The sequence below is a fragment of the Lissotriton helveticus genome, chromosome 5_1 (genome assembly GCF_964261635.1).
Source record: "Lissotriton helveticus chromosome 5_1, aLisHel1.1, whole genome shotgun sequence".
NCBI lineage: Eukaryota > Metazoa > Chordata > Amphibia > Caudata > Salamandridae > Lissotriton > Lissotriton helveticus.
In genome coordinates, this window is record NC_136065.1 from 60,185,766 (window position 1) to 60,204,886 (window position 19,121).

Sequence of the window (19,121 nt, forward strand, 5' to 3'; positions counted from 1 at the left end):
GCAGAGTGGCATTTGAGTTACGGGCCACCTTGTGGTCACAGCGACTCCGCGACAAACGTCCTATGGCTACACAGTGGTGTTCTGAGCGCCACAGCAGCCGTGGTCCTTGGGAGTGGGTCCAGGCCCGTCCTGCAGTCGCGGGGCAATGTTTGCTTACCGTGCGGTGATGCGAGCACAGCGAAATTACACAGCCAGCCTCCTAACCCTGCAAACTTATTATGCATTGCATAATGCCATTGCCTCTCCCTCACATCGCCTCAAGCTCATTGGAACCCTGTATGTCCACCAGTCCTTTTATTTATGCGTGTGCGCCTTGCAGATGAAGAATCGCCCTCATGGACTCAACCACCAATGCGCGCTTGAATGAGGATCCACGTGTGTCAGACTTAAAAAGAGAACAGAGATAGAAAGTGAAACTATAAAAGTACACAGAAGAACGGTTTGGCCAGAACAAGACTTCCGGAGCAACCAAGGTTTTTTTTTCCGGTGCACCCCAGGGACGTCATTTCTGGAATGCCTGTGCACTACTTTAAAACAAGTATTTGCAATGCAATACCACTCGCTTTTACGCGAGAGATTTTGAATTAAAAATGAGAGTGCTGGCGTTTAAGACGGGGGTGGGGTGAACGGTTGGTGAAAAATCACAGACTGCGTGAGGGGGAGGGAGGGGGCACACAGGTTTAAAAAGAATTGCAGTAAAGTGGTCAATAGCCTCAGATGTATACAAATTACGCTATGGACGTTAGGAGGACTAACAAGGGAATAACCAATCAGAAGACACCATTGTGGATGGAAGCCAAACAAAAAGATGGGCAGAGAGTGGGCAAAGCGTACACGAGGTAAAGGTTCTTGCAAACAGAAGTGGTTCTAGTAACATCCACTCACTAAAGAAAGCAATTCTCATACAGTAATTCAGTACAGTTTCAGGGAAGGCACTACAACATAAGGCACTTAAATACAGCTTATACTCGTACATGACTATCCTCACGAGATATCCAGTCCCCAGGAGCCCCTGGGGCTAACCCTGCTGCAAAATGATTGAGTCTTCATGTAGGAGTAAACCACAGTTCCCACAACTCACCAATTCAGTCACTGTGGGGTTAAGGAAGCGATGAGGCGTAGGGGAAGGAAGGCGCAGGGCACCTCTGTGCAGGCCCTCCTTGAACCGGCCTCCAGGCAATCCCTCCCCCCAGTCAGCCCACCTCACACTTCCCGCGGGGCTGTTACCCGGGGAGGAGGATGAAGTTGACGTAATCCATGGGGCTTCGCACAGCAGGGGAACCAGTCTGTAGGGTTCAGTGAACTCTCACGCTCCCTGGGGGCTCCTCGCGATTGCGCCTGGGCGAGTCCTGGGTTGCCGGGCAGCAATTCGCTCAGAAGCCTATCCGTGTGCGGCTCCCTGGAATGCCACTGATGACGCTGCTGGCCGGAGTCCCAGTTGCCAGGCGATGCCTGGCTTCCACACGGCTTCCCCGCTGGCGATATTTAATCCCTTGCGGACTCGGGGCTGGCAGCGGTGATTTTAGATGTTTCAACAGCGTTTTGGTGGTGCTCTTCCTCAGGCCCTCGGGAGCAATTAGTCCAGGCAGCACTTTTCCCGTAGCGCTCTCACGTGTCCGGCCGGTGGCAGTGCTTCGGGGGTGAGACGGCGCTTGTCTTCAAAGCGCTACACAACACAGTGCAGTCAGGCCCTGGGCCAATGGTGGTGATCCTTGGGTGAAATAGCACTTCCTGCAGCAGCGCTTAAATCGCGGTCACACAGCGCCAACAGAACCCAGAGCTGGCGGTGTGGGCAGTCACTGTGAGATGGGTGAATCCCGGGCCAGCGGCAGTGAAGGCTCACTGCACATTTCACTGCAGCGCTCTTGCCCAGCACCCAGCGCTCGACAGGTCAGGTTGCAGGTGAATAGATAATGGCAGTCCTTAGGAATCTTCACAGTTCAGTAAGCAGGGGCCAGTCACAGGAGAAAAGTCATTGTGGAGACACACTGGAGATGTTACCTCAGTCTCCCTGGCAACGCAGGATCAGCAGGCAGGCAGGACAACTCAGCTAACTTGGGGCAGCAGTTCCTGGGAGCAATCAACCTCAGTAGTGTAGCAATCCTCCTAGGGCTGCAGTGTCCATGCCTACAGATAGTTATGCTCGACAAGTAGTGTAACAGGGATATGTGGCTCCCACCCTTGCTTTTATACCTTAAAGTCAGGTGACCGAAGAGGCGGCCATTTCTGGCAGCAACTAGGGGGTTTGGAAGTCTCTGGAAGAATCTAGGAGCTCAGGGGTGTTCCCTATCCCCTATGTCCTGTCTGTCTATGTTGACAAGAGCTGGGCCGTCAGGGTTACAGTAGCATCCAGTCCCAGCCTATTCCAACTACTAGTGCGCAGACAGGACAGTGGCCTCACCGCAGGGACAGGGGCATGTCTTTAGGAGAGAGCACCTGCACCTCAGCACTGTTCAGCAGCGACAAGGCGCCCAGAATCCTATGTCCAACAAAAAGAGCGGTCAGATAAGAGGCAAAAAGGGAAAAAATGTAGGGGAAGACCGCCCTAGGGCTGACCGGTCTAACAACACCCCATTGGAGTTCCGTCCATAGCCTCGGTGTCAGGAAGCTGGAACTGCAGCCTCCTGGTCTTACCTTTTGTACATGTGAAATTACGGCCAGCATGCCATGGGCAGAGCACAGATTCTGGGAAGACACATACACTCTGGATAAGACTGGAGCGGTACACAAGTCCTCTGTTGTCAAACACACTAAACAAAAAACAAAGAGCCTTGAATTTAGATCGCTTCACAAAGAACAACCAGTGAAGCACAGCCTGATGGTGTGGTGACGTGAAAGAAGCCTCACTGCAGGATTCTGCATCACCTGGAGGCAACTAAGAAGGAATTTGGGTAAACCAAGGAATAAATGGTTGCCGTAGTCCAGGCGAGATGTAATGAGGGCACAGACAAATGTTTTCCAGAAAGGAATGGCCAAGAGATGCAATACATGTCTAAAGAATGTAAGCGGAGCAAAACATTTGGCAGGGACTTTGGAGATTTGAGTGGACAAACAAAATGTACCATTGAACCAAAGCCCACACTTCTTGGCAGAGGATGAGGGAACAGGGAGCTGCCCGAGATCATCTGGTTACCAGTTAGTTGACTAGCAAAGACATTTAGCATCAAAAAAAGAGAAACACTTGTGTGAGCCATTTAATTTGGGACAGCTGTTAGTCATCCAGTTCATAACTGTTTTCACACATTCATGGAATTTGATTAGTATGTCAGATTCATTACTGAAGACTGACAATTAAGTTTGCGTCATATGCATAAGAGGAAATTTCTAGCCCAATAGGACTGATATCAGCCAAAGGAGAGATGTAGATATTAAAATGGTGAGACTAAGAGATGAGCCCTGTGGAGCAACTTGAGATAAAGAGACAGGTTTCGAGCAGAATGGAGTACGACAAACAGACTGACATCTGTCAGACATGAAAGATGCAAACCATTTGAGGGCAGACTGGCATATGCCAAGATCAGACAAACAATTGAGTAGGATAGACCAGGAGACAGTGACTAAGGCTGCTGATTACTCTTAGAGGTTTAAGGCGGTGTAGCCACCTTGATCCAAAACAGTCCCTAGAGATATCTCCAAAAGAAGCACAGATGATGGATGGAATGCAGAGCAAATCAATCATTCACTCCCATTCAAGGGATCTGGGTTAAGTTCATCGTTCTTTTGCTCACCATGCCACCCCCGTTTGGATCCAGCCAGGCTAGCTTGAATCCAGTGACTCAGTGAGCCCGGGACCCACGTCTGGGCATACCTGGTGCACTTAGGGGGAGAAAGCAAAACACACACAGATGATGGAAATAATGCAGAGCAAATCAAACATTCAACCCCAGTCAGGAGATCTGGGTTAAATCCAACAGTCTTTTGCTCAGCATGCTACCCAAATTTGGACCCAGCTATATGCAAATCAGTCTTGACCCTGTGCCTCATGAGAACAGTCCAGCCCGAACTGCCAAGTCAGATCCTCCCTGGACCAGAGACAAGCACCTGGCATCGGTTTCAGGGCATCACACCTCATCAGCCTGGCTAGCTTGAATCCAGTGACAAAGTGAGCCCGGGACCCACGTCTATATATTTTGAAGTTTGTATGTTTCTAACAAATACTGTATTTTTTTTCAAGGTATGTGTTATAATAGGTCCCGGTGTCACTGTACCTGCTGCACCATTGAAATCGTAGCCCTAGTGCCTGCTAGATAACTGCAGTTTGCCTGTTTTAGGAGTGTGCAGTTTGTGTTCTTTATATTAAATACCAACGAAAATTCAGGGGGCTGTTTAAATTACTTGAACCATTTTTAGCAATTATTAAATAAAAATACCAGGCATAAAGCAAGCTAAATTAGACAAAACGTTTGCCTGTTTTAACAATGCGCAGTTGATGTTCTTTATATTATATAACAATGAAAAATTAATTTTTACATTTTTTTTTCTTTTCATGTTTTGTAAAAAAAGAAAAAAACAATAAAAAAGAACATATCACAAGGCATACAAAAAGTCATCGTCAGTTGGTGTACATAATGGACATACGGCATACATGTATCATGGTTCCAGAATCCTATAAGGTAGTATAACAGTACAGAGTGACAGTAAATGTAGCGCTCATAATAACAGTTCTAAACAAAAGCTCAATATTAAGCAAAGTCCAGCCATTGCGAGGTAACAACATAAGCAGCGATTCCTATTTTGGCTCTCAGTACATGCTGCAGTTTGCAAGTCTCTACAATTTATTTATTTATTTATTTTAGAAGTTTTCTATAGCGCTGGCCAGACCCGAGGGTATCGGAGCGCTTTACAGTGGAAGAGGGTACAACAGGAGTAACACAATAAAGCACAAAAAGTCATAGAAGAATAACGATTAAGATTGTCTGGTGCCTGAGAGGCGACTTGGAGGTATTCAGGGTTTCAGGATGTGCTTGAGTTTGGGAATGCACGATTGAGGAAGAGTGGTTTTAGTCGAGTCTTGAATTCTGGGAAGGAAGGGGTAGTTCTGATGTCCACAGGGAGGAAGTTCCAGATTTTTGGAGCGTTGCCTGCAAAGGAGCGGGCTGCAGTTTCATGTTTCCGAGTGGGATGAGTAGGAGGGATTTTGAGCTTCTGAGAGTTCTGGTTTGACCCGCTTTCTTGAGCTTAGAGGCTAAGTACTCTGGTTTCCCTGTGTGTAAGGCTTTGTGCGTAAGACAAGCCGTTCTGAAACTCGCGCGCATTTCCTCTGGTAACCATTTTAGATCTCTGAGTGCGGGGGATATGTGGTCGAATTTCTTTCGACCACAACAAGCTCGATACAATCACCCTGGGTCTTCAGCCTCCTCCCTTTTTGCTGCTAAATAACTTTGGAACAACCCCCAAAAGCTCTTAGGTCAGGTCCTGGGGGCTATAGCTCAATATATAACTCCGACTGCTTGTTACAATAGATCTTGTCCTTAGTCCATTCCTCTAGCGTGGGTCCCTGGCTCCATGCCCACCTCATCGCCACTCTACGTTTAGCCAACAGGAGACCCATATCTATCATGCGCCTCATCTCTTCATCATCCCAACAAAGCCACCAGTGGGTCACACATCAGAGTCGCTTCAACCATCTCACTCAACGCATTGAAAGTAGCTTCCCAAAATCTAGCAATCTGGGGGCATAACCAGGCAGCATGAAGGAACCCCGCCGGGCTGGCACCACAGCGTTCACATGCTGCGGTGTCTCTGAGCCCATACCGGCACAGTCTGTCAGGTGTATAATATACTCTATTTAGAAATTTAAAATGCATCAGACGGTGTCTTCCATTTAATGATACTGCCTTCGTGATTTCACCACAGTATCGCCAGGTGGCATCCTCAAGTGCCACCCCAAGATCGCTTTGCCATTCCAGTCTGGCTTTTGTGAAGTGACGCTTGCGGTAGTCCTGCATTATATTGTATATGTTGGAAAGTATTTTACTAGGCGAGTCCCCTTGCAATAGTATGGAGAAGGGAGGCACCTCTGGGGGTTCCAGTATGTCATCTCCAAGCATCTCCCGCAAGGCCTGCCTCACACCGGATCAGCAGCGGGCATCTCTGGGCCTCTGGTTCGATTGCGGTCCAGTCTCGAGCTCTGCCGTCTGTGAACAAGTCTCCACTTTTAGTAATATTGATGGAGACCAGGGCTCGGATCACCTCCCTCTCCCCGCATTCTGGCAGCCAAGAGCACCCTTCCACCGGAGTCAGGGATGAATATAGAATAGCGCCTTCCTGTCGCTTCAATAGATTTTGCCATGCCATGCATGTGCAACTGAGTTCACAGAATCCAAAATACTCAACTGTTTACACGGGGGTGGAACAGCAATTACGAGAGTGAGGAGGGGGCCGCCACCACCTTTTCAATTTGCAGATGTGGGGGACCCATCTGCCCCTGAAGCCAGTCGTAGGTGTGTGAGGCCTGTGCCGCGCCATAGTAAAGTTCTAAGTCTGGAGCCCCCAGTGGACCCTTGGAGTAGGGCAACTTTAACAGAAGGGAGCGGACAACTTTAAACATGTGCGCGGGGAGCGCCATTGGGGCATTCACAAACAGGAATAAAAATCTGGGGTGCACCACCATCTTCATGATAGATATGTGCCCCAGTAGTAACAGGGGGAGCCGGGTCCATCGTTCCACATCATCTCCTAACCTCGCCATCGACTTTACATAATTTTCGCTTAGAACCTTCTCCAAATCCGTGTGAATCATCACACCCAAATAGCGGACTGGTTCAGTGCTCCATACTAACGGGTACTCCAGTTCCACGGGTTCCATGGCTGCAGAGAGTGGAAAAATCGTTGATTTAGCCAAGTTAATTTTAAGGCCTGAGAGGTCGACATATCTTACTATTTCGTCTAACACTGGAGTTTGGTTAGTTCTCTGGATCTCTGGTCTCAGGAGGGTGTCATCTGCATAGGCTGACACTATAAGGTTGTACCTTGGGAAACACATTCCCCTGTGCCCATGATACTCCCATAACGCGCAAGCCAAAAGTTCGGCGATTAGGGCATACAGCAAGGGTGATAGGGGGCACCCCTGTCGTGTGCCTCTTGATATCTTGATGGGAGCCGTCACAGCATCCCCAACTCTTATACTGGTGGAGGGGGAATTGTATGAGACCGCCAATAGTTGTAGAAAAATCTCTCCGGCTCTCATCCTTCTAAGTGCTGCTAGCACGAAGGGCCACTTTACAGAGTCAAAGGCCTTCTCTACATCCAGGAAGACCGCAGCTGCTTTAACCTCTGGCTGGATGTGCTGTATGGCTCCGAACACTGTGCGTAAATTATACAACAAATTCCAGCCAGGGACAAACCCTGACCGCGCCGTCCCCACCAGGAGTGGTATTATCGGGGCTAGTCTATTGGTGAGGGCCTTGGCAAACAGCTTAGTATCTATGTTAATAAGCGACAGGGGCCTATAAGACGAGCACTCATTTGGGGTTTTGTTGGGTTTAAAAATTTTAATGATCAGGGATGTCCCCTTTCCTCACATAACGTGATAAGGTGCGGGATAAGCAAGTCTTTGAATTCTTTATAAAAGGCGACGGTGAGGCTCTCCTGCCCCGGAGCACTCCCGAGTGCATTGAGCTCAGTGCCTCCCTTAGCTCCTCCGCACTCAGTGGTATTAACAAGTATTCTCAGTGCTCGTCCGTCAGCCATGGCATTTTTCTGCAATCTAGATACTCCTGAATCGCAGCTTCCGCTACTGTCACTCTAGATCTATATAAGTCCGAGTAGTATTGTTGGAATCTGTCAGCTATTGGATATGGGTCACGCAGCAATTCATCACTCTCAAATAGAGCTCAGTCACTCCCCCCAATTCCCTCCTATCTTTCAGAAGCGCAGCTAAAGTTGATCCTGGCCGCTCCCCTTCGTCATAAGTACTAGCCACTGCATATTTCCCCATGTGGTTAATCTCGTTATCTGTTACCTCATGGTACTCCTCCAGTGTACTTTTCAATTTGTCTAATTTCTGGGCATCTCCACCCACCAAGGCCTCCCTTTCTAGTTCAGACAGTCGGGTTTCCAGCGTATTAATCACCCCCTTATAGATCGGAGGACTCCCGAGTGCCTAGACATAGCTATACCCCGTATATACACTTTAAAAGTTTTCCATACTGTAGAGAAATGTTGTACAGAGCCAATGTTTATCTCAAAAAAGGTCTCTATCGCCTCAGCCATCTCTGATTTAAAGACACTGTCCAGCAGTGAATATGGCGGGAACCTCCAAGTAAATGGGGCAGTCTTTTAAATGGGCTCTCGATATCAACCATAATTGGGGACTGGTTCCATAGCGAGCGGGGGAGCACCTCACAAGTCATAATCTGGGAGCACAGTCCTTGACACAAACCAGTAGTCAATTCTGGTGTGGAGGTCGTGTGGGGCAGAGTACTGGGTGTACCCACCACTAGTCTGCGATCTCATCCTCCACACATCAACCATACTCGCACGTATAACCCCATCTGTAACTGCTTTGGCCTCGGCCGTGGGGCGTTGGACCGGGCCCCCACAGTGGTTTAGCGTCGGGTCCAGCAAAAAGTTGAGGTCTCCCCTGCATACTTTTCGCATAGCCGGGGACTCCCTGCAGGCGCTCAAACAGGTCATGATAAAACTGTGGGCAGTCAAAATTTGGGCCATAGATGGTAACTGTGGTGAAGTCCACTCCTCTCCCCCGGCATCTAGATAAAGCACACCTGCCCCCTGAGTCGGTATATAGCGCCGCAAGCCTAATCCCTGCCTTCGGTTTGACCCAGGTGAGGACCCCCCTAGAGTGGGTGGTGAATCCTGCCCCTTGAAACAAACCAGGCAGTCGTCTTTGACTTAGTATTTTGCCATCTATGGGCAGATGTGCGTCTTGGATCACAGCGATGTAAATCTCATGTCGTGTAAGATACGCTAACACCTTTCGCAGCTTCCAGAAGTCCTTGAGACCTCTGACATTCCATATTAGCAGGAAAACTCTATTATCTTTGCTTTGCATCATTTTTAACTACGTCAATGAGCTTCGTAGCGCCATTAACCTGTGCGCCTCTCAACCAGATTCCAGTTACATATACTATTATTTCCATGATCTGTATGTGTCCTTTACAGTGTGTCATTGCGAAGAACAGGATAAACCCCCAGTACATACCCCCCTACCCACGCCATGGAATCTCCAACAGTGCATGGACAGAATTCCCAACCCCCTCCCAACATTCACAGATATCTCAACAATGTTTATAAAGTTCAGTCGATAACTCTCCTGGCATAGCGCCATACAGTGGGTAACACGCAGGGGTGGATGTTGCCTGTTTATAAGAAAAAAGAAAAGATAAGCAGAAAGGAAAGGAATAGACTCACAAACGCCTACAGCAGTAGGTCGCAGCCATCTGCTCCTCTGTTAATTAATCACGTGGCAGCTACAACGTTGTCTCTCTTGCAAGTTGGGTTAGAGTCACTATCGCCTTTTCAGGCAAGTCCCAGCCTGCCCGGTCCAAGCCGGCATCATTACCTGAGCATTGAGTTCTGTTTCCAGTGCATGTCACTCAATGTGCAGCGCATCATCGCCAGTGAGTTCACGTTATGTTGTTATGTTAATATCATTTATAACGCGTGCGGCTACTCAAGAGTGTCCCGGCGCGGAAGCTAAATGATGGAGAGAAGGAGCTGGACAGAGCGACACATTTATGCAAACTGTGAGAAGTTGGCCTGGCATATGCTGTCCACTATTCTAGTGGGTACCTTGCACCAGTCCAAACGACCCTTATTGATGGTAGGTTAAAGACAACCTTTATGGAAAGCTATCCTAGTGGTAGCTATAGAGAGCAGCCTTCAGGCTAAGTCTTGAAGGAAAGTAAAGCAGCTTGTTTTACCAGTCTATAATCTTGTGAATGACCAAATGAAAGAAGAACCACACCAGGTATATATATAAAATATATGTATTTATTCTAAACACACCCTACTAGTGTCTTTATGAGGCTAGAGGTCAAAACACATAAGTTACACTTATTAGCACACAGTAAATTATCACTATATGCGATGAGCCCTAGGGGCGTACCAAACCATATATTAAGAAAGTGGTATAAGAACCAGGACTTGACTAGACACAAGGCCTAGAGCCTGTAGAAGTGCTGGGGCCACAAGGAACTACCCAAGGTTGTGACACAAGGGACCCACGGGGGACGCGTGCAGTGTGAGAACAGAGCCACAAATCACCGTTAATTTCAATGGGGAAAGTCACGGTTGGAAATTTAAAGATAAAGGACACTTGGAGAAGGACTTTAAGCTAACCCCTTTAGACTGAAGGGGTTCTAGGGCCAACACCCACGGGAGCACCAGAGTACTCGAGTTACCTCAACCAGGGAAGCCAGGTGCATAGGTGTCTTTTGGTGTCGGGAATCGACGTTGATTTCAATGGCGATCTGCTGCAAAGTGCTGCTGCTGTTGAAGGAGAAAGTGTCTGGGGTGATCCAAGCCTGGATCGAAGATGAGAAGAACCTGAAAGCAGAGGGGACAGAGTCTGGGTCACTAGCCAGTGACCAGGAGCACCATAAGTGAATACCCACTGATTTCGTGTGATTTCAGGTGATTTCAGGTGAAGCTTGACCCAGTAACATTGGGCGTAGGACTACGCTACGCTCGCGTAGTTTGCGCAACTACGCGCTACGCGAATTGCACGTAGCACAGTGCAAAAATGTGTAGGGGGCATTTTTTGCTTGCCGTGGCACCTCAACGTCAAGTTGGCGACCGCGAGCTAGCAAAATACCATCCCGGCGAAATTTTTTCCTCATTCTCGATCAGCAACATCAAGTTGCCGAACGTGGAAATAAACCTCCCGGCGAGATTCCCAACGCGGGGAGGTCAGGTTGCGAGTGGTCACGAATGCTCGCGACTGCGCGCGATGAGAAACTACCAGTCCGCGTTGTGAAAGCTGCCGCTTGAGTACAAATCTACTTGAGCGGCAGAAAACGACCGCTTGCACTGTGCAAGATGCGGTTGGCAATTATTGCACAGTGCGGACAAGCATCCGGTACTGTGCAATCAGTGCCAACAGCTTTTTGCACAGTGCACTATGCAGTTCGCGTAGCTACTTGTAGCTTGCGTAGTGCGAAGTGCACTTTGCGTAGCTACGCGTAGCGCTACTACGCGAACTATGCCCTGGATTACTCTTCAGTCACGAGGACAAGGCGGCGTCGACAATGACCAGGAGCTGGATTCGGCTGTCCCACAAAGGATGTTGAGTGCTACAGTGTCGGTGCCCGGATTGGACCCAACAAGCCTTGGCAACAGCAACCCATGCAGAAAGGAGAAAGATGCTTTGGTGCGGACGATGAAGGTCTGAGGGACTCCCCACACAGTGGAGTCAGGGCACATCTGGAGCAACCAGAGAAGCCCAAGGAAAATCAAAGATGCCTTCGTAGGGACCCACCAGTGAATGGACCAGGGATCGCGAAGGGGCCTCGAGCAGGCGCACGCAGAACTGTCTCACAGATCACTCGTGGAGTGTAGGGCAGCAATCTTCAGTGCAAATGGTGCTCGGAGCTTGGGCTACAAGTAACCCAATGCAGAGCCTCAAAGAATGTTGAGAAGCTGATGCACTTGCAAATGTACACGATGTCCAGGAGTTCCGGTTCCACGTCACTCATGAGGGCTGCAGGTCTCAGCTTTGCTGGGGACTCGGGTCAGCCTGTGAGAAATCTGGAAATCCTCTTCCTGGGCTGCAGGTACTTTGGAGTCCATCAGGAGCTTCGGAGATGCAGACCGGCAAATGCTTTGTTGGTGCCTGCCAAGCAGGGAAGTCACTACTTGACTCCAAGGGAGATTATTCAGTCCTCTAATATTGAGTAGAGCGTTGAAGTTCCAGGATTTAGTTGCAGGGTTTCGTCCAGGGATATCTAAAGTCCTGTTGCCAGGGGTTCCTTACTTATACCTAAGAAAGGGGTTGGACTAACTCTGGGGACCCACCTATGGGAGGGTTTGGAAAGAGGGGTGGCTACACCCATTTCCTTTGTCCAGTTTCACGCCAGAGCAGGGGCTGGTAGCCCCTGCAACCGGTTTGAACTGGGCTATGCACAGGCACACCAAATGTGCCCCCAGTGCAGGCTTCAAAGCACTCTCAGAGTGCACCCAACCAGCCCCAATCCACTTACACCTCCCTGTGACAGGAAATCTATTGTCCAGGCTTCCCCTGCCAGAATGTCAGCAGCAGGAGGCCAGACTCGTGTCTGTGGCAGCAGCATCCATTTTGTGATGCCAGGGCTCTTTAAAACTGTTACTGGGCAATACAGCAATAAACTGTGTATAATGGGATGCCTTGAGCTTGTCACTGTGCACCTGCTGCACCATTGACTGCCTGTCTGTAGTGATAACATGTTTCAATACTCTGTTTATCAGGGTCCCTAGAACTTTTGACCCCTGTGCCACTGCACCTGCTGCACCATTCAAATCATGGCACTTTTAACTGCAAGGTAACTGAAATTGCGCATGCCTGCTTAGTAGTAATTTAGCAATGTAAAGTCTTTATAGAAGCTCTGATAAGGTTTAGGCGCAATGCCACTGCTGCACCATTTTAACCTATTGCCTGCAAGGTAACTGCACTTGTGACTGCTGGTTGAGTAGTAAAATATAGCAATATTTGGTGTTTAGTGGAGTGCCTCGAGCCTTTGGGCCATAGTCCCCTGAAGCTACTTCACCATTGTAACCATGACCATAGTGCCTACTAGATAATTGCACTTGTGACTGTAAATTTAGCAATATCTTTTGTTAGTGCGGTCCATAGAGCTTTTGGCGTTGGTGCCACTGCACCAGCTGCACCATTTAAATCAAGCCCCTTTTAACTACAAGTAACTACAATTGTGACTAGCTGTTTAGAAGTAAAAGATCTAAATATTAGGTGTTTAGATGGAAAGATAACAACATGTAAACAGTAAATGGTATGCAGCGTTAACCAAAAGAAAAAAGTTCAAACAACCAACGTAGATGCAAACGAGTAGCTAGACCACCAGAAGGTGATAAGAGAGACGTACAAGGGAGAACAGGCGACAACAAAGAGAAATGGTGGAAAGTAAACTGGCAAGCATACAGACCAATAAAAAGTGAAGGTGGGATGTAAGTCCCTTATAAGATATATTAAAAACAATAGATTTCTCAGCACAGAACAACGCTGTGCAGGCGAAACCTTAAAAGGGGTCCATAGGGGCCCGGGAACCCTCAGCTGCAGCGCTGGGGATACAAGTAATTAAAATGGGGTTGAAAAGGGAGGCAGAACCCTCAACAAAGAAGTGGTACAGACAGTTTACTGAAGCTTTGCTGTGATCCCAGGTAAAGTGACACCTTGAAGGAAGCAAGCACTGACTTTGAATTCGTACACGACCTTGCAATGAAATGTAACTAAAATACCAAATGAAATCAAAAGAAGCAGACTAAAGTCTCTGCTAATGGCTCAAGTTAAGGTCAACGGCATATTATACCAAACGCTGATGTTCCAAAGAGACACATTGAACACTGACTTTCTTTCAATGGGTGTCCAAAGACTAACATATCTACGCATTCAAACTGCACCAACCACAATACGAATTACTGCCTTAAACGATGCGTCACTGTAAAATAAAGACCTCTTTTGCATGATCACCTCAAAAACATTGACTGATGCTGCTGATTCTTCGACTCAAAGAGTGAACTGAAGCATGCAAACCAGACTCAGCGCCAGGTCTCTGATCCTCCAAAGTAAAGTGTTGATTGGCTGACATCCATTTGGCATATGTTGACTTATAAGTTAACTAGTATATGGTACCGGGGTACCCAGGGCGTGTACGTTAAAGTATCCCTCATTGGCTGCAGCACTTATTGTGCCACCGAGTGTGACACAGTAAACCATGTCTCTAGCCTGCAACTGTGGACTGGTAGAGCAGTTTTAAACTGCTAACTCAACCTTGCCATTAACGCTAATGACAAATTCCAGAATTTCCTTAGTTATATATGTCACCCCTAAGTTAGGCCTGTTGAGCGCTAAGGAAGGGTGCTGTATATTAAAAATTAGGAGATGTATTTTTATATGTTCTAATGGTAAAAATACCAAATAGTCATTTTCAGTGTAGAAAAGACAGTAGCCCAACTGGCAAGTACTGGGTTATACACTGAAAACTCAGCTATGCTAACTTCTGACTCGGACTACTAAAATTGGTACTTCAAGTTATCAAAAGAATTGTTACATTAAGCATGACTTGATGCCCAAGTCGAATTTAATGTAATTTTTTTAGTTTAAGGCAATTTTAGAAGTTGGCACTCTGTTGCCCACATTTTCCAGTGGCCATTTAAAGTTGCTGCCATGAGACTGCCTTCTGCCCTCTTGGAGAGAGGTGCGAACAACTCCCAGGAAAGTGCAATAATAGATGCCTGCTGTTGAGGTAGAAAGCCACCAGGTATGAGCCCAAAAGGTGAGCTTCAAAAGGGAAGCCGCCTTCGAAGGGCAAATGGTGGACACACACAAGAGAGGCTGCTTTGTTGTTCTTGTAGACAGGTTGGAGTAGGGGACAGAGAGAGGAAAACAGTTCCAAAATTGCATTCCCATGGACATGTAACCCTCAGGTAGCTACTCCTCTGGAGGAGTTCTGCTATCTCGGCAGTGGGTGAATGTTGCACACTCTGGGTTCACTAGATGCCACACATTATAGTAAGTCGTCACCAGGTGGGGAGGGACCTAGTTGCCCACTGGTTAGTAAAGACCGCGTCCCAAGGGCAAGTTGTGAGCAGTAAAGTTGAACCCCTGGTACCAAGACCTCAGCTCATGTCTGTACTGGAAAGAGGCCCAAAGAAGGACCTCCCTGCTGTTTTCTGGACCTGGCATACAGAGGTTTGACCAAAGACTGGACTACATCTGCTGCTCCTGGGATAGCAAAGAGAGGACTGTGCCTGTGGTACTCTACTCAAGGAATGGTCGTCCCTGAGCCCCAGACAGAAGAGGTGAACTCGAAGAGTCGGTTGGCTGACTCCCTGATACAACTCCAGGGCCACAAAAGATGAAGATGCTGCCTTGGCAGAGTTAATAGCCCCAATCGTTTGCACACTGCTGACCACTGAAGTGCAGCCCGAGACCAAACCCTGACACTCAAAAATTCCACCTGAGTCTGCTGGACCTCGAAAAGTTGTCAAATTGCAGTTTGGTTGCCCAAGACAGACACTAGCTGCAGTTAAAGGGAACCACTGGTTTCACTGTGACCGGAGAATATTAAAAAAGGGGCAACTGGTTTTTGGCTGAACTTTGTCTGGACTTCGACATCTGTAGTCAAGGTCAGCCCACCATGCTCCAGGAAGTCCCCATCAACAGGATCAGCATCCTCAGACTCTTCAGCATCCTGTATCCATTGCACCAGGACCACTCCATTGATGCATCCTCAGACTCTTCAGCATCCTGTATCCCTTGCATCAGGACCACTCCATTGATGCATCCTCAGACTCTTCAGCATCCTGTATGCCTTGCATCAGGACCACTCCATTGATGCATCCTCAGACTCTTCAGCATCCTGTATCCCTTGCATCAGGACCACTCCATTGATGCATCCTCAGACTCGTCAGCATCCCTTGCATCAGGACCACTCCATTGATGCTTCCTCAGACTCTTCAGCATCCTGTATCCCTTGCATGATGACCACTCCATTGAGGCATCCTCAAACTCTTCAGCATCCTGTATCCCTTGCATCAGAACCACTCCATTGATGCATCCTCAGACTCTTCAGCATCCTGTATCCCTTGCATCAGGACCACTCCTGTATCCCTTGCATTAGGACCACTCCATTGATGCATCCTCTGACTCTTCAGCATCCTGTATCCCTTGCATCAGGACCACTCCATTGATGCATCCTCAGACTCTTCAGCATCCTGTATCCCTTGCATCAGGACCACTCCATAGATGCATCCTCAGACTCTTCAGCATCCTGTATCCCTTGCATCAGGACCACTGCATTGATGCATCCTCAGACTCTTCTGCATCCTGTATCCATTGCATCAGGACCACTCCATTGATGCATCCTCAGACTCCTCAGCATCCTGTATCCCTTGCATCAGGACCACTCCATTGATGCATTCTCAGACTCTTAAGCATCCTGTATCCCCTGCATCAGGACCACTCCATTGATGCATCCTCAGACTCTTCAGCATCCTGTATCCCTTGCATCAGGACCACTCCATTGATGCATCCTCAGACTCTTCAGCATCCTGTATCCCTTGCATCAGGACCACTCCATTGATGCATCCTCAGACTCTTCAGCATCCTGTATCCCTTGCACCAGGATCACTCCATTGATGCATCCTCAGACTCTTCAGCATCCTGTATCCCTTGCATCAGGACCACTCCATTGATGCATCCTATGACTCTTCAGCATCCTGTTTCCCTTGCATCAGGACCACTCCATTGTTGCATCCTCAGACTCTTCAGCATCCTGTATCCCTTGCATCAGGACCACTCCATTGATGCATCCTCAGACTCGTCAGCATCCCTTGCATCAGGACCACTCCATTGATGCTTCCTCATACTCTTCAGCATCCTGTATCCCTTGCATGAGGACCACTCCATTGATGCATCCTCAGACTCTTAAGCATCCTGTATCCCTTGCATCAGGACCACTCCATTGATGAATCCTCAGACTCTTCAGCATCCTGTATACCTTGCATCAGGACCACTCCATAGATGCATCCTCAGACTCTTCAGCATCCTGTATCCCTTGCATCAGGACCACTCCATTGATGCATCCTCAGACTCTCCAGCATCCTGTATCCCTTGCACCCGGACAACTCCATTGATGCATCCTCAGACTCTCCAGCATCCTGTATCCCTTGCATGAGGACCACTCCATTGATGCATCCTCAGACTCTTCAGCATCCTGGATCCCTTGCATCAGGACCACTCCATTGATGCATCCTCTGACTCTTCAGCATCCTGTATCCCTTGCATCAGGATCACTCCATGGATGCATCCTCTGACTCTTCAGCATCCTGTATCCATTGCATCAGGACCACTCCATTGATGCATCCTCAGACTCGTCAGCATCCTGTATCCCTTGCATCAGGACCACTCCATTGATGCATCCTCAGACTCTTCAGCATCCTGTATCCCTTGCATCAGGACCACTCCATTGATGCATCCTCAGACTCTTCAGCATCCTGTATGCCTTGCATCAGGACCACTCCATTGATGCATCCTCAGACTCTTCAGCATCCTGTATCCCTTGCATCAGGACCACTCCATTGATGCATCCTCAGACTCGTCAGCATCCCTTGCATCAGGACCACTCCATTGATGCTTCCTCAGACTCTTCAGCATCCTGTATCCCTTGCATGAGGACCACTCCATTGAGGCATCCTCAAACTCTTCAGCATCCTGTATCCCTTGCATCAGAACCACTCCATTGATGCATCCTCAGACTCTTCAGCATCCTGTATCCCTTGCATCAGGACCACTCCATTGATGCATCCTCTGACTCTTCAGCATCCTGTATCCCTTGCATCAGGACCACTCCATTGATGCATCCTCTGACTCTTCAGCATCCTGTATCCCTTGCATCAGGACCACTCCATCGATGCATCCTCAGACTCTTCAGCATCCTGTATCCCTTGCATCAGGACCACTCCATAGATGCATCCTCAGACTCTTCAGCATCCTGTATCCCTTGCATCAGGACCACTGCATTGATGCATCCTCTGACTCTTCTGCATCCTGTATCCATTGCATCAGGACCACTCCATTGATGCATCCTCAGACTCCTCAGCATCCTGTATCCCTTGCATCAGGACCACTCCATTGATGCATTCTCAGACTCTTCAGCATCCTGTATCCCTTGCATCAGGACCACTCCATTGATGCATCCTCAGACTCTTCAGCATCCTGTATCCCTTGCATCAGGACCACTCCATTGATGCATCCTCAGACTCTTCAGCATCCTGTATCCCTTGCATCAGGACCACTCCATTGATGCATCCTCAGACTCTTCAGCATCCTGTATCCCTTGCACCAGGACCAATCCATTGATGCATCCTCAGACTCTTCAGCATCCTGTATCCCTTGCATCAGGACCACTCCATTGATGCATCCTCTGACTCTTCAGCATCCTGTTTCCCTTGCATCAGGACCACTCCATTGTTGCATCCTCAGACTCTTCAGCATCCTGTATCCCTTGCATCAGGACCACTCCATTGATGCATCCTCAGACTCGTCAGCATCCCTTGCATCAGGACCACTCCATTGATGCTTCCTCAGACTCTTCAGCATCCTGTATCCCTTGCATGAGGACCACTCCATTGATGCATCCTCAGACTCTTAAGCATCCTGTATCCATTGCATCAGGACCACTCCATTGATGCATCCTCAGACTCCTCAGCATCCTGTATACCTTGCATCAGGACCACTCCATTGATGCATCCTCAGACTCTTCAGCATCCTGTATCCCTTGCATCAGGACCACTCCATTGATGCATCCTCTGACTCTTCAGCATCCTGTATCCATTGCATCAGGACCACTCCATTGATGCATCCTCAGACTCCTCAGCATCCTGTATCCCTTGCATCAGGACCACTCCATTGATGCATCCTCAGACTCTTCAGCATCCTGTATCCCTTGCATCAGGACCACTCCATTGATGCATCCTCAGACTCTTCAGCATCCTGTATCCCTTGCATCAGGACCACTCCATTGATGCATCCTCAGACTCTGCAGCATCCTGTATCCCTTGCATCAGGACCACTCCATTGATGCATCCTCAGACTCTTCAGCATCCTGTATCCCTTGCACCAGGACCACTCCATTGATGCATCCTCAGACTCGTCAGCATCCCTTGCATCAGGACCACTCCATTGATGAATCCTCAGACTCTTCAGCATCCTGTATACCTTGCATCAGGACCACTCCATAGATGCATCCTCAGACTCTTCAGCATCCTGTATCCCTTGCACCAGGACAACTCCATTGATGCATCCTCAGACTCTCCAGCATCCTGTATCCCTTGCATCAGGACCACTCCATTGATGCATCCTCAGACTCTTCAGCATCCTGTATCCCTTGCATCAGGACCACTCCATTGATGCATATGGTAATTCGCCAATAGAGCTTGGAACTGGA

The 19,121-nt window shown here is 48.4% G+C and overlaps 1 protein-coding gene across 1 annotated transcript in view; it reads right to left on the reverse strand.

Annotated features, from left to right (window-relative positions):
- The window catches only part of LOC144752949 (butyrophilin subfamily 1 member A1-like), a 232,858-nt gene that overhangs the window by 22,852 nt on the left and 190,885 nt on the right, over nt 1-19,121 (reverse strand). The window lies entirely within an intron of this gene.